General features: G+C 38.1%; 1 protein-coding gene across 3 annotated transcripts in view; it reads right to left on the bottom strand.

The window, feature by feature from the left end:
- The window catches only part of LOC131696529 (protein FAM163B-like), a 52,059-nt gene extending 38,815 nt beyond the window's left edge, over positions 1–13,244 (bottom strand). Inside the window, exons 1-2 of one of the 3 annotated variants that reach the window (XM_059005352.1) lie at positions 13,058–13,244; positions 8,101–8,234 (exon numbers count right to left, since the gene is read on the bottom strand). The gene's annotated coding sequence lies outside the window, so the exon portion shown is untranslated. Of the gene's footprint in view, positions 1–8,100; positions 8,235–9,233; positions 9,488–13,057 lie in introns of those variants that run through there. The other 2 variants (XM_059005350.1, XM_059005351.1) reach the window with 2 other exon arrangements.
- Between the last annotated feature and the right edge of the window lie 517 nt (positions 13,245–13,761).

The raw sequence follows: 13,761 nt of genomic DNA, 5'->3' as shown, positions 1-13,761 counted from the left end.
CTCACACTGAGAAAGCAAACCAAATACTTGTACAAATAAATCACCACAAGACAGACGCCATCTGTCACTGCCTATTATACTTCCATTTACAACTTTTATAGTACGAAACAATTAATAATTTCTGTTTAATTTAGAACAGCAGCTGGAGAGGTCCCGGCTCCCTGTCAGGATGCTATGATTGATGGTTTGCCATTAGTCTGCTGTTAGACATTGTTTTTTTGTTCTATGGCCGTGTGAACGTGATGACATTTTAGTTGTGTAAAAGGTTGCATCTTGGCCAAATCCCCATTGGAAAAGAGTTTGCCACATGTGGCAAAGTGGTAACTACGTGCAGGTGAGTGCAGTGCAGAGTGGAATAATCACACAGAAACGTATGGTACAGGTGCATGGGTGTTTATTAATGTTTATAATGTCCAGAGCCTTATGGCAACAACCTGTAAATAATAATACTGTTGGAAGTGGTACAGCGGCGTGTATCACTCCGTTTATATGAATCCCACGGGTTTGACCCGCAACCAAAACGTCCCGTTTTTCCTCACCCACACAAAACACAAACACAGACACAGTTTCTACAGTGCGTGATTTAGGTGCTCGTGGTGAAAAGAAGTGCGTGCTGACGTCCGGGTTACTGCTGGCCGACGGCTACAGCTCCGGATTGTGCTAGTAATCTTTAACGACACAAAAGACACACAGTTTACAAGACCAAACTAACAAACAACACTCACAGTTCACGTTCACGGTTTCCTTCTGGTTCTCTCTAACCATTCACAAAGGAACAGATCACTCAAGCCATGCCCCCTATTTATACCCTCGCTCATGACCCCGAGGTTAACGAGCGCATCCGCTCCTCCAATCCTCAGATGCCACGCCGCTTACCGTCCGGGTCACTGAGCTTGGGTGCCGTAGCTCCGCCCCTTTCCTAAATGACCGACTTCCACCTACCCTACGGAATAAATTGTCGTGACATTTAATTAAGGGTACTCTGTTCCTCTCGCACCGTGCCCTCACAAATCGAGAGGGAGATCTATCACCAAGAATCATTCGATCTCTGTCACACCATATCAAGGAGTTATTGTCAAATTTTGCAAATTCTGTGTCAATGTACCAACTTGGATGAACCTGTGCTTTTTCATTTTAAATTTAAGGAAACTACTGAATCCCCTTTGTTATGCAGTAAATATTATAGATAAAAACGTATCATTCTGGGATTTTTAGGGTCTTCGTTAAAAAAAACAGAGCTCATAATGCTCCGATTGTGTCAGTCTGTCCATCCATCACACTCCACAGGTATCATTCCGTCCGTCCCTCCGTCACGCTCCACAGGCGTCGGCCCGTCCGTCACGCCTGGCTCCACAGGCGTCGGCCCGTCCGTCACGCTCCACAGGCGTCGGCCCGTCCGTCACGCTCCACAGGCGTCGGCCCGTCCGTCACGCTCCACAGGCGTCGGCCCGTCCGTCACGCTCCACAGGCGTCGGCCCGTCCGTCACGCTCCACAGGCGTCGGCCCGTCCGTCACGCTCCACAGGCGTCGGCCCGTCCGTCACGCTCCACAGGCGTCGGCCCGTCCGTCACGCTCCACAGGTACTGTGCACCAATCTTCACCAAACTTATCAATCAGTCCAAGCCTCCTATAGAAGTTTCAGATTTGATTTGGCTTTTCTTCAGAGAAACACTGGATTTTATACAAATACATTTAACCTTTTTGGTACTGTGAGATAATTACGCAGTTAGAGGACTGGCTGTGCGTTGGTTCTGCTAGATCACTGGAGTGCTTTGAACTACGACACATACCATGAAGCAGCAGCAACCTTCCATCTATAGCACTGTCTGAAATATCAGCATGTTCCAGATTGAAGAATAAAATACAAGCAAACAACCAGAAGATACTTAATTAGAAAAGTATCAGTAAGAAAATGCATTTTAAAACCTTTGTTAGTCACTACCTATCCTATTTGAACCTTTTCTTTCCTATTTGAAGCGTTTTCTTTCAAACACCCATTTCCTGGTACTAAAAAAAAGATTACTTCACAGTGTCCAATGATTACTAAAGAGACTTAAATGACTGTTTTTTTCCCAGCATATAACAGATTTGCATGCATTGAGGCTCCATTCTATTGGCTACAGAAGAATTCTTTAATACTCCCATGTGAGTACTACATATTGCTTTATTAACATCTTTGTTTGACTATTTTACAACCAAATAACACTGACATATTGATATGTTTTTTGGTACAGTGAAAAAATAAAGATTTCTTACTGCTGTGTGCTGTGTGTGTGGTAGCAGGATTTTCAAAAGGTTGTATACGATAGCTCCATTGTTTCTCAACAAATCGGTATGTAGCACAGATTTTGGCATTTTTCAAGCAGTCGTTATGCCTATTTTGTTACTTAATATTCGTCCTAATGTTATTTCCAAAATGATGTGACTTGTGACTATTTCCTTTGTTTGTGGGAATTTAAAAGCAAGCCCATGTTAATTGTCATAATTTATCAGGAGTTAATTTGCACTTGGAAAAGGAGGGTTTTAATTAACGAAAGAGTATATAACTCACTTTGAAACAGAAATGTAACCGCGGCTGTGATTGTTTTTTGTGTACTGCATATACAGTAGTAAAAGCATATTTAACATATATGAATATATTGTACACCACTGCATTTTAACAGTATTTTTAAATTAACATCAAATTTAAATAACAAAAGTAAAATGAAAAATACACAGCAACTGCACTTAAACACATTTTACCATTATTTTCTTGTTCCATAAAGCTGCTAATCACCGATATTGTCTTATTGTGTTTAGTGTACATTTAAAATCCCTTGCCCACACTGAAGCAGATATATGAAGAGACAGAGCTGAATCTTGTGCATGCTTAACACACACCACAGAACAATTCAATCAACTTTGTGGCAAAACTCAATGCTGTTTGGTCAAGACCCGACCATGACCCCATCTTTCCCCACACATAGAACACCATCTTCCAAACGTTGCGAGGTCCGGGCAGAAACATACATTTAAACTTCAATATCTCCTATAACGAAAGTGTTAACAATAATATTGAAAAGACATGCCATTACAAAATCAAAAAAACGATACTCCTGTAAGAGAGGAATACAATTGCACAAGGTTGCGGTCAGATAAGTTTAATATCATTTTTTTTTTTTTTAAATAATAATCTTATCATTCCAATAATAAATTGGGGCTGCCATCGGTTCCACCCGCAGGCCACAATCTAAGATAAAACGTATAAAGCCACCAATTGAAGTAGATAGACATTTCGGCTAGTGCCTACATAAGTTTACAGTGAATATCAACATGGTTCTGAGTTGCTTGCTTGCTTTATTAATTTATTTTTTTCATAAGACCGCAATACTAACTGCATGGACAGAGTCCCATTTTCAAATCGATTTCATTTTGGAATCAAACGGACCGGCACACCGTTTTCAAATAATTCCAGATGGTAGATTTTTTTAGGAAGTATCCCTTCATGACAACCTGCCTCATTCCCAGATGTGACCTAAAGCACAGGCTGGGGAGGCTGACAGTATTTTACAGGCTTCTCCACAGATGTGATTAATGTGATGGGTGGTCAAGTGTAAAGAAAGCACTTGTCAGCTTGACCAAGAGAATTCCTTCAAGAGAGTTCCTGTCTGGTGAGCAGGTCATCGTGACTCTGGGGTATGCACAAGCCTGGACATTGTAGATTGAATTGAACCTCTTTAAGATTGATATTAGGGGTGCTAGATTCTGTTTAATTTAATTAACGTTTAAAATTAAAAAAAATATATAGTTTAAACATTAAAATAAAAACATTTTGAAAAGACGCTGTGCAAGGGGGTTAGTATGCGTCCCCCTCGATGTGCGGTCTCGACAGCAGGAGAAAACCGGAAGTCAGCCATCTTGGGGAAGCGTGTTACCTGCAAGGGCTGTGGGCATTTAAAAATACATAACTTTGTATAAATTACCGCATATATGTCTATAATAGGTATTTTACATTGGCTTTTCTAATCTCCTTAAATGCAATTGATACCTGTTAATCCATTCGTGTATCTCAATCACAACTGAGAAACGCATAAATAGTAAAATTGGTTTAATTTACTTTTTTTTTCTGTGAACTAAATGGGCTTTTAAATCGCAAGTCTTACTTTTTCATTTAAATGCCGAAGCTACTCATCTTTATTATGTAATAATGTGTCCAGTAAAACGCTTTATTTTTCATTATAGCTTTAATAAAGATTAGTCGCTTATTAACATGTGGCGATCTCGTTTGTATGTTCTGCTTGGAATGAAAAATGAAGGTTGGCCTACTTAAAAGCCCAGTTGTTTGGCAAAAAAAAATAACTAAATTAAATCAAATAAATTACTAAATTAAGCCTTGTATATAAATAAATGTTTAAAAACAGTTTAGCAATATGAAATAATAATAGCATCGGCGGTACGATAATGGTCTGTTTTGATTAGAGGACGAGCATTAATTGCATTATTACAGAAATGTTATGCAGTCTAATTATTCAAACAGTACTAAAATCCAAATCACTAATTTTTCCTACTTACTGTATATAAGAGACAAGAACTAGTAATGTTCACACCAAACTGACTTTATTTGATATCTACCATTGATTCTAATGAGATTTGTTTTACATTGCTGGGCATGTGTGATTTGTGTGCAGAAGCTGGGAGTAAACTTCATCTATTCATTTACACCCACCCACTTAGGGATTCCACGTTTACAAAATGAAATGTTCAGTTTACACTTAAAAAAAACTTTGATTCACAAAGAAAAAGTAGAATTAACATTGCTAAAACAGTTGTACCAATCTAATAAGTTGCACACTGTGGAGTGCACTAAAATAAACCATTCAAGAAATAAGAAAACAAATGAATAACTTACTGAATGATATTAGATTCTAGTATTTAGTAAACAAAACCTAAATATACATTTACATTAATCTGCTACTGCTATGATTATCTAGAGCACAAGTGCTTGTAGTCTGTAGATAAATACAGCACTCCCTGTTTATTTTCCTATCAGACTTTAAACATGAAATACTAAAAACAGTGAATTAACCAATAAAGAAAATGATTGAACAGTAAAATATCAATATGTTTTTTGTCCCAAGCCAGTGGAAGGTGGTGGAGGCTGTGCACAAACCAGCAGCCGTGCACACAGCAAGCAAACGTCTACACCACTGTCATCTGCATTCGTGGCTATAGAGCTCTTAATCTTATCACACCGACTGGGGACAGAATCCGGAATGACACTGCACCAATCAGCTTTGACCAGTACAAATCCCTAAATGCCAAGATATGGTCCCCATCCTGGAAACTGGAAAGGGTGGGATCCACTGCCATTTATAAGACCTAATCAGTAGAAGTCAAACCTGAATCGTTGCCACATCCTCTGCCATTCTCCATCGGTTCCTGTTGTTTATTTAATGCCAAAACAGTAGGTTGAGAGTAGACAGGCTTGGTGAGTTTTCATATGTAATTCTAATCAACAAATCCTCTGTCACTAACCTATATGCTCTCTGTGTCTGAAGAAGATGCATACCAAAGTGTCAACGAGCGGGTGGCTGTTTTTTATGTTTTATTTATAAAATGATTTGTTTATGTAAAGATAAGAGTGCAGTTTTTATCTTTAAAGTTTGTACTGACTTGCTGCAACACCTTACAGCACACATTGTGTTTTCATTATACTGTACATATATGTTAAATGTTCAGCTAAATGATGACAGCTCTTGCTGTTACTGCCCCCTCTGAAATAGAAAGATCCCCAGAAATGAGAGGTTAGTCTGTTAATCCAAAACATTTACCTATTTCTCTTCATGTGCTTTACCTTAATAATGAGCACTGTCACCCTACCCCCTAATAATCATCTCTAAAGCACAGCATTCTCAGCTCTCCAGCACTGTCACCCGTCACCTTGAATATAAAAACACTCCATTCTCAGCTCTCCAGCCAGCACACCCTGCCCTTAATAATGAGCAATAAAACACCCATTCTAACCTTACCAGACCATCCCAAACGCTGTGAAGAGCACACCATGTAAAAGGGTGGCACACACGCAGTGGTTGCAGCACAAACCCAGTGTGAGTTTTGTTGTGCAAGATGTCTGTATCAGTTGTTCACCAGGACTCTTTTGCAGTAAACAGATACAACCACATTGATTAGGTTTACACTTTAAATTATACACCGTTAATACAGCCATTAAGTTACTGTTAATAGGATTTCTTTCTGTAAGATGCAGACTGGAACAGGGTGTCCATTATACCTACTCCAGAGACAGGATTCATTTAATTGTACTGAGTCCCTGCTGTGCAGTAAACTCTCCCAGCTGGTAAATACAGATCACTGCCTGAATAATCTGAACACCCATGTTGTGTACACAAGCAGATTAACAAAAGGACAATATAAATGTAACTTTCTTAATAATAGTGAACATATTGTTGTTTAAGCGTGTATTTTCAAAGCAGCAAGTGTAAAACAGAAGACCAAATCATTTCCTTTGAAAACACCAAAGCTATTCTTTAATAACCTAATGTCCAAATATCCCTTCTTTGCGGCTGCATAGCCAAACCTATACTAGATTTCCATCATAGGGCTCAGGAATAGTAAATGTGACAGCATGTCAACTTGGATGAAAGTAATTCAGCACTGGGGAGATTTATTCATGATGTCAAAATGATGTAAGGTCTTGAGCAGTTCCTCAAGTGGCTCAACACGCCCCAGTCTCCTAACTCAAACATCCCCAAGGCAGACTTTCTGTTCAAAATACTTCCTACTTTTCATGACAGGGATGTGTGTCCACTCAATTATAATTATATACGCATGCATTTAGCTCCACCTTCACCCTTTTCTTGAAAAATGAAAAAAGAATCAATGTACCCTTCTTGCTTTCAGCTACAGGACAAGCTGTTTTTAAAATATATATATATATTTTACTGTGTGTACTTTTGTTAAATATAGACGATTAACAACACGTGTAATTGATTAATACTAAATGATGTATTGATATTGTTTTTTTTGTTTAATATCTGAAGACAATCAGGCAGGGAATCAGGGAAGGTTTCTTCTTGGCACAAGTTTTGACAGATATCCAAAATAACATCTTTCAGTTCTTCTACATTGCTAGGGTGTGGTTTCCTGAGCAAAAGTTGCCTGCCAAGATGATGCAATAGGTCTTCTACAGGGTTCCTGTCTGATCTGAGGAGGTCTGGATAGTGGACTCCATCCTGTGCCTTCAATGTATTGAGTACTAAGGTAGCAGAACCAATCTTGGGTTGACACTACGGTTAACTGGAGCTGGATACACAACGCTGAAAAGCAACCAGAGTGTCGCTTCAACACTCTATCCAGATCAACTACCTTGATTCAGAGACTAGAACTTGGGCACCAGTGTTGTTCAAAACTAAGGCAGGACAAATCAGGTCCATCAAAAACTTATCAAAGGGTGGGTTACATACTGGGGCTCAATGGCAGATCTTATAACTTAATGATGTTTATACATAATTTGTATCTGGATTGTATAGGCATCTATACACACTACAGCATCAATTATAATAAAAGAAACAGGTAAATATATACGATGGACAGATAGATAGATAGCTGGATAGATTCAGACAATACATAGATTTGAAAGACATAGACCGGCAGACAAATAGATATAGACAGTCAAGTAGTTTGACAGTAAAAGTTTAGATAGAAGATAAAACATTCAAGCAGACAAGTATACATATACAATTCGATTCAGATAGAGAAACAACAACCACTTCAGCAGCACACAGGTGGTACCATGGCATATGCAACTAAACAGATTAAAATAACAATTTTTGCACGCCTGTGACTTTAAGAGCAAGCCCTTCTCTCGATTACATTGACTCCAAATAATCAGGTTAACACAGTGTTGTTCAACACAAAGTAAAGAGCCACTGGGGGCTGGGAAGGGAATGCATGTCGGGTGTAAAATATATTTCTGTAATAGTGGCGGACAGTGATGAGACCCAGACATTATAATTATTTTCGCGGCAGCTAGTAGGCTACTACACCAAATTATAAACGGAAGTCACACAAACAAAACAGAAGCCCAGTTGCAGGGAATCTTACCTTCATAAACATTAGAATTGTCTCTGATCTCATCCGCGGTGGTCCTCTCTCTCGAGCACCCAGCACTGAGCATCAATGAACCCGACACGTGATCCCCAAATGGCAGCAGCACCTAGCGTTGATTTATTACATTTCTGTGGGGGAAAAATAGCTCAGGTCCAGAGCAAATAGAAACAGCAGTAGAGATGCTTTCCTGTGTACTGTGAGACGTCTCTTTTACAAAAGTCGCACTGAATCAAAACGGCATAACTGGAAGTGTTCCCTTTATAATGTAAACTCATTCATACAAGTGGTAGAAAAACATATATATCATTTCTTTTTTGTCGACTTTTATATCCTCACACGTCTTCAACCCCCCCAGCTGATGTAGGAAAGGGTCACTGAAGATTTCCGTTTTTCTTCTGATTAATGTTTATATTTGTGGGGTTTGCTTAGTTCAAACTCAGTTTGAAAAAAAAAAGTCCAGCGAACTGATGTATTTAAAATAATATCATCTTAATTAGCCTCCTGCCGTTTATTTATATTTTAAATTTCGAGTTTCAACTTTGAATTATATCAAATGTACCTTTCTGGACTTAAATATATAATCTTCTTTGCATACAATTCCAAATAAATAAATCATACAAATAAATCACTAGTGCTTAACCATATCAGTTCAGTTCAAGTAAAAAGTTAGAATGAAGTTACTGTTTGCAGTTGTATTCTTGTAATTAACACAGAATATGGCGTTGCGACTCAAGATAAATGGCATCCGAGTGTTGGTGATGAGGTCCAAAATCTCGTGTTGTCCTTTTTTTTCTTAATTTAATTAAGGCTGCGACTGCTTGTTTTGCTTTGCATTTTTTTCTTGATTTGAGCTCTTTCCTAATCCGCTGTTAATAATTATGTGTAGATTATAATTAAACCACCCAGGCGCTGCTTTTTATTAGAACAGCCCCTGCGTTAATAACACGGCGAAATGAAATGCGCTTCTCCTTGCAGCTTTTTCCCCACCACGAAAAAAAGGTGAATCACATTCCGAACAATAAACCATTTTTAAACTCGAATTGTCATTCCATTTTTTTTTTGTAAAAAAAAAAAACACACCAAAAAAAATCAAGTGGGCATCCCCACCTCGGAGCTAGCAGTCGTACCGAGCCGAAGGAGATGCATGCAGGCTGCTGTCCATTTGGGCTCCCGAAGCAGAGGAGAATACACAGACCCTGGCCTGATTGTTACTTGCTGATAACTGAGAGCATCCTCGCTGCAAACCCTTGACGCGACTGCTGCTGATGTTGCTGCTGCTACTGCTTGCCATTTGTTTTCTCCTAAAGCATGTAGAGTGTTGTGTTAGAAATGTCAAAAATAACGATGACTGCCACAACCAACCTAAAAATCAAATCATAGTCTTGAGTTAAATTCGTAGTATTTTTTTTATTTTAAATAAAGTAGTAATAAAACATTAATTTGATTTATCCAAGTAACATACAACAAGCATACATCTACAGGGGTTAATAGATTTGATCAAGTTTATTATTTCAAAACCCAATAGAAAGCCATTAAAAAGAACATTATTTCTGCAGCTTAGATACATCGTCATTTATCAGAATGTGGTACGTGTACCAAAACTTGACCTGTGTAACGCCAGAAAATGGTACGCTGTCAATGCTGTGACTGACTACTGCACAAATCACTACGAACAAGACAACTGTAGTTCACCCACAAAATCGTACATGTTTACAATTTTAGATAGCCCAATTGGTTGCTCATGAGTTAAAATCACATACATTTTCAGAATTGTGAAAACAATTTTATTAAAAATAACTTTAAGGGCTAAACTCAGTACACCGTATTCTTTTCAGATGGGTAAGCACACTACATGTTGTACCACATTTTAACATGTACCATAAAATAATACTACACCAGTATATAGGTTTTTTTCATTGCACTGATAATGTACTCCTTTATTCATGTCCCTGTCATTTGAATGGAATTGTTAAAATGTTGGGGTTTCAATAATAAATATATAAAACAAAAATCAAGAGAAAGTATGCAGCGTTTAACTTTCCTCACTCTGACCCTTTCTATTTGAGCTGTGGCATTCAGAAAGGCTGCTGTTCTGTGAGAAGAGGAGTCCCGGATTCTGAGCCAGGCATCAGTTATAATAGGAGGAGTGGAGCTGCTGTATATCAATCAACGTGCTGCAAATAGAGTAAGGGTTGTTGACTGGATTAATCAATGCAGGCATTTTTTTATAGCAACCGTTGTTCCCCAAGAATAGACATCTATTTGGAAACCAGATATATTTAACATATAGTTTTTACTTAGTTTAAACTATGTAAATATATATAGTCGGGCCATTTAAAGAGACTACATTTCCTTAACGATATAATTCATTTTTTAACATGACACTGTTGAAATTGAAGATGCTTTATTGGTTTCACAATAACAGCATAGTATTTGTTATACATTATAATAACCTTTAGCAGTGTCTGCTACAGAAGTTTTCTCTTTTTATCAATAGCTAACTGCTCAGATGTGTTTAAAATAACAGGATATGCTTTATGATTTCAATACAAATGCATATTAGATGGGATTGATTTGTATAATTTGACAATGAACAGAATTATGCTTAATTTACTATGTGTATGCAAACACTGCTATCCGATTCAGAAGGCTTACAATAGCAGATTACAATACTGACACCCATCTCAGATCCCATGGCATTCTTTTGAAGCACAGCTAAATCCCCAAATTTGCAAACAGAACTCTCTATGCATTTATTACCATTGATTAACTGTCTCTTACCAGTTTATCCCATCAGCTGTTCTCCCCAAAGCACCCAGCTCAGCAGGGGTTGAATTAATTGCTAAATATATTTAACCAGATGACTGATTTAAATGATCTCGTTTTTAGTTGCCATTTATCAATTGCAATCATAGGAATACATCATGTGACAAATCACTACATAAAACATACAGCACGTTCGTAAATATCAAAACCATGATCTTTTTAGTTGAAGTTTTGCATTATAAATCCAGTACAGACTGAATTAACTGGTCACCAAATGGACTGCTTGCTGACTGAATAAGAACAGTTGTTGCTTATATTGAAAATACAATTGCGATTGTTATTACAGGTGTTACCGAGAGAGAGAGGAGAGAGAGAGAGAGAGAGAGAGAGAGAGAGAGAGGATACTGAATGATCGATCGTTCGTTGTATGATAATATACAGTTTTTATTTGCCGCAGGAGGATGTCCTTGCATAAAAAAACGTATACCACGAACAGTCATTCAATATTCGGTTTAAACCACAAGTGTATTTATAAAATAAATAGCAGTGACATGCGTAATTCATATTAAATCAGTTAATTCAGGTGATTATTTTACCTGGTGGATCTTTACTTTCATTTTCAGCAATCTATACTTAGGCGCAGATTCGTTTTGACTTGCCTCTTAATAACCGTCTTTTTAGAGAGAACCTTGAGAGCTCAGTCTGTCAATTTCAGCAGTACAGTACACCTCTGGACTGGAATGTAAGCAAAGACAGATAGGTGCAAGGGAGTAGTGATAGGAGGTATCCATGTGGCATAAAAAGGGCACCCGATGCCCTTCTGTGTTTTTTTTTCCTTTTTTTTCTAACAGTATTACTTTTTTTCACCACTTGAATAAGTGTTCCTGTCTGATTCAAACTTATCCAAAATCTCATTTAGAGTTTGGTTTCCCGAAAGATCAAAAATGATATACTTCATCAGTCATCTTTATTGCGAATTTAAATATGGCTACCGTTTTTTTTTTTTCTACAGAATTATATATTAAATGTGGTTAGTCATGTTTATTAATATAAATTTAAATATGGCTACCGTTTTTTTTTTTTTCAAAATTGTAGTGGCGTATGGATATCTAAGTGATTCGGCCCCTTTTTGAAAAAAAAATTAAACCTGGGAATATGCCTTAATAGTCACAGCCCCATGTGACCTGTTTTGACCAATCAGGATAGAGTATTTAAAAGACCCATTTTTATAAATATATAAAAAACAGTTTAATTCAATCCTCATCAACCTTATTATCAAAATCCATTATCCCTTAATCGAGCTGTTAATAAAAGTTATTTTGCTTTTATAATATTAGAAGAACCGTTTGATTCATTCCTGGTCAAATCTTTCTTAATTTTCTTTTACCGTTCCCAACCTTAATCATTTTAAGCATACAGTATTTCCATATTCTATCAGTTTTTTGCACAGTTTTTTGCACTGCCGTCTTTCCTGTAAGCCATATGTAGTCCCTTGTAAATCTTCTGAAGTTGTTTTCTGTTTTTGTTAAAGACCCAACTTGAGCACAATCAGCTGGTAGGACCCGGACGAGCTTCAATGGGCTGAAGGGCCTCCTCTCGTTCGTTATTGTTCTTATGTACTTGTTCATACCTGGTCTTTTTCATTTTAAACACCAGCATTTACTTATCCTATCTTGCATTATAAAACTTTAAATCTGTTCCATTTACTTTAACTGATTTTATTGTCAAACTTTACATTTCAGTTTATTTTGTGTCTGTACTCCCAGTTAATTACAAATTTGACAAGCATGTCAGTGATATATAAAATACAAAATGTGAGAAATCAGTAGAGCACAATGACCTGCATCCACTATATGCACTTTGAAATGACACTTTAGACAGATACCCGTATAGTACCCCAGATCCGGACATGTCCAAACCAGGGTTCATTACAGTTCAAGAAGAGTTTCTCTAGATATATGTACAATAAAAGTGTGAGGGACGGACAGTCAGCCTCCAAGTACTGCCTGATTATGATCCCCAGTTTATAATTCCCAGTTTGGGATAATAAAATAACTATACCCCGTTTAGAAAAACAGTCCCTGGCGGCTTTGCCTCCCTAACCCACCAGAGCGTCGGAGTCAATGCAAAGGTCCCTCTGAAATCCCCAGCAAAGACAACCAGATCCCTCCCTTCACTCCCTTACCTGTATGACTTACCCTGCATACCACATGGCCTTGCTTTTAATAGGTGAGCTATTCAGGAACCAGGACTATGCCTTTAACAGACACTCTGACCCCGGTCCTGACAATAAACAAACCAAAAACACATAGCACACAAACAAACACACGGCTCAGAAACCCAGGTTCAGTGTTACCTCAAAGGCCCCGCACTTACAAAATGACAGCCCTTATATAGCAGGAGACTTCACCCCATGATCAGTGCAACTCGCAACACCTTCCAGGTGTCTAATGCAGCACAGCTGATCACAGTAATCTTGTCCCCTAATATGGTCATTCCGCCCTGCACTAAAATGGCCGACTTCCTTTTCCGCCCCTCTCTCCAAGCCGGCCTGTCTCGGTACAGGCGTGCGAGTACCTCTGCTTAGTGCCCTCTTGGGTCGGGAGGGAGATTTGCAGCTCAGATCCCCTCTCGCTCTCTGTCACAACCACTTATATACAGTATAGATAGATACAGATATACAGAGTGCACATATGTTCCGACACCATTATTCCTGGAGTGTCATGTAATAAATGTTAATCAAATGTTTTAATACTGGGGATTTAAATTTTTAGTCTATAGCCTAATCTATCTCCAGTTTTAAATCTAATCGGAAGGTGGTGAAAAGAAGTCTCAAGTGTGGCAAAAGATGAGTGAAAAACACTTACACGTGCTATGACAAGTCCTCTA

This window comes from Acipenser ruthenus, chromosome 31, assembly GCF_902713425.1.
Source record: "Acipenser ruthenus chromosome 31, fAciRut3.2 maternal haplotype, whole genome shotgun sequence".
NCBI lineage: Eukaryota > Metazoa > Chordata > Actinopteri > Acipenseriformes > Acipenseridae > Acipenser > Acipenser ruthenus.
This window is presented reverse-complemented; position numbering and strand designations above follow the sequence as displayed.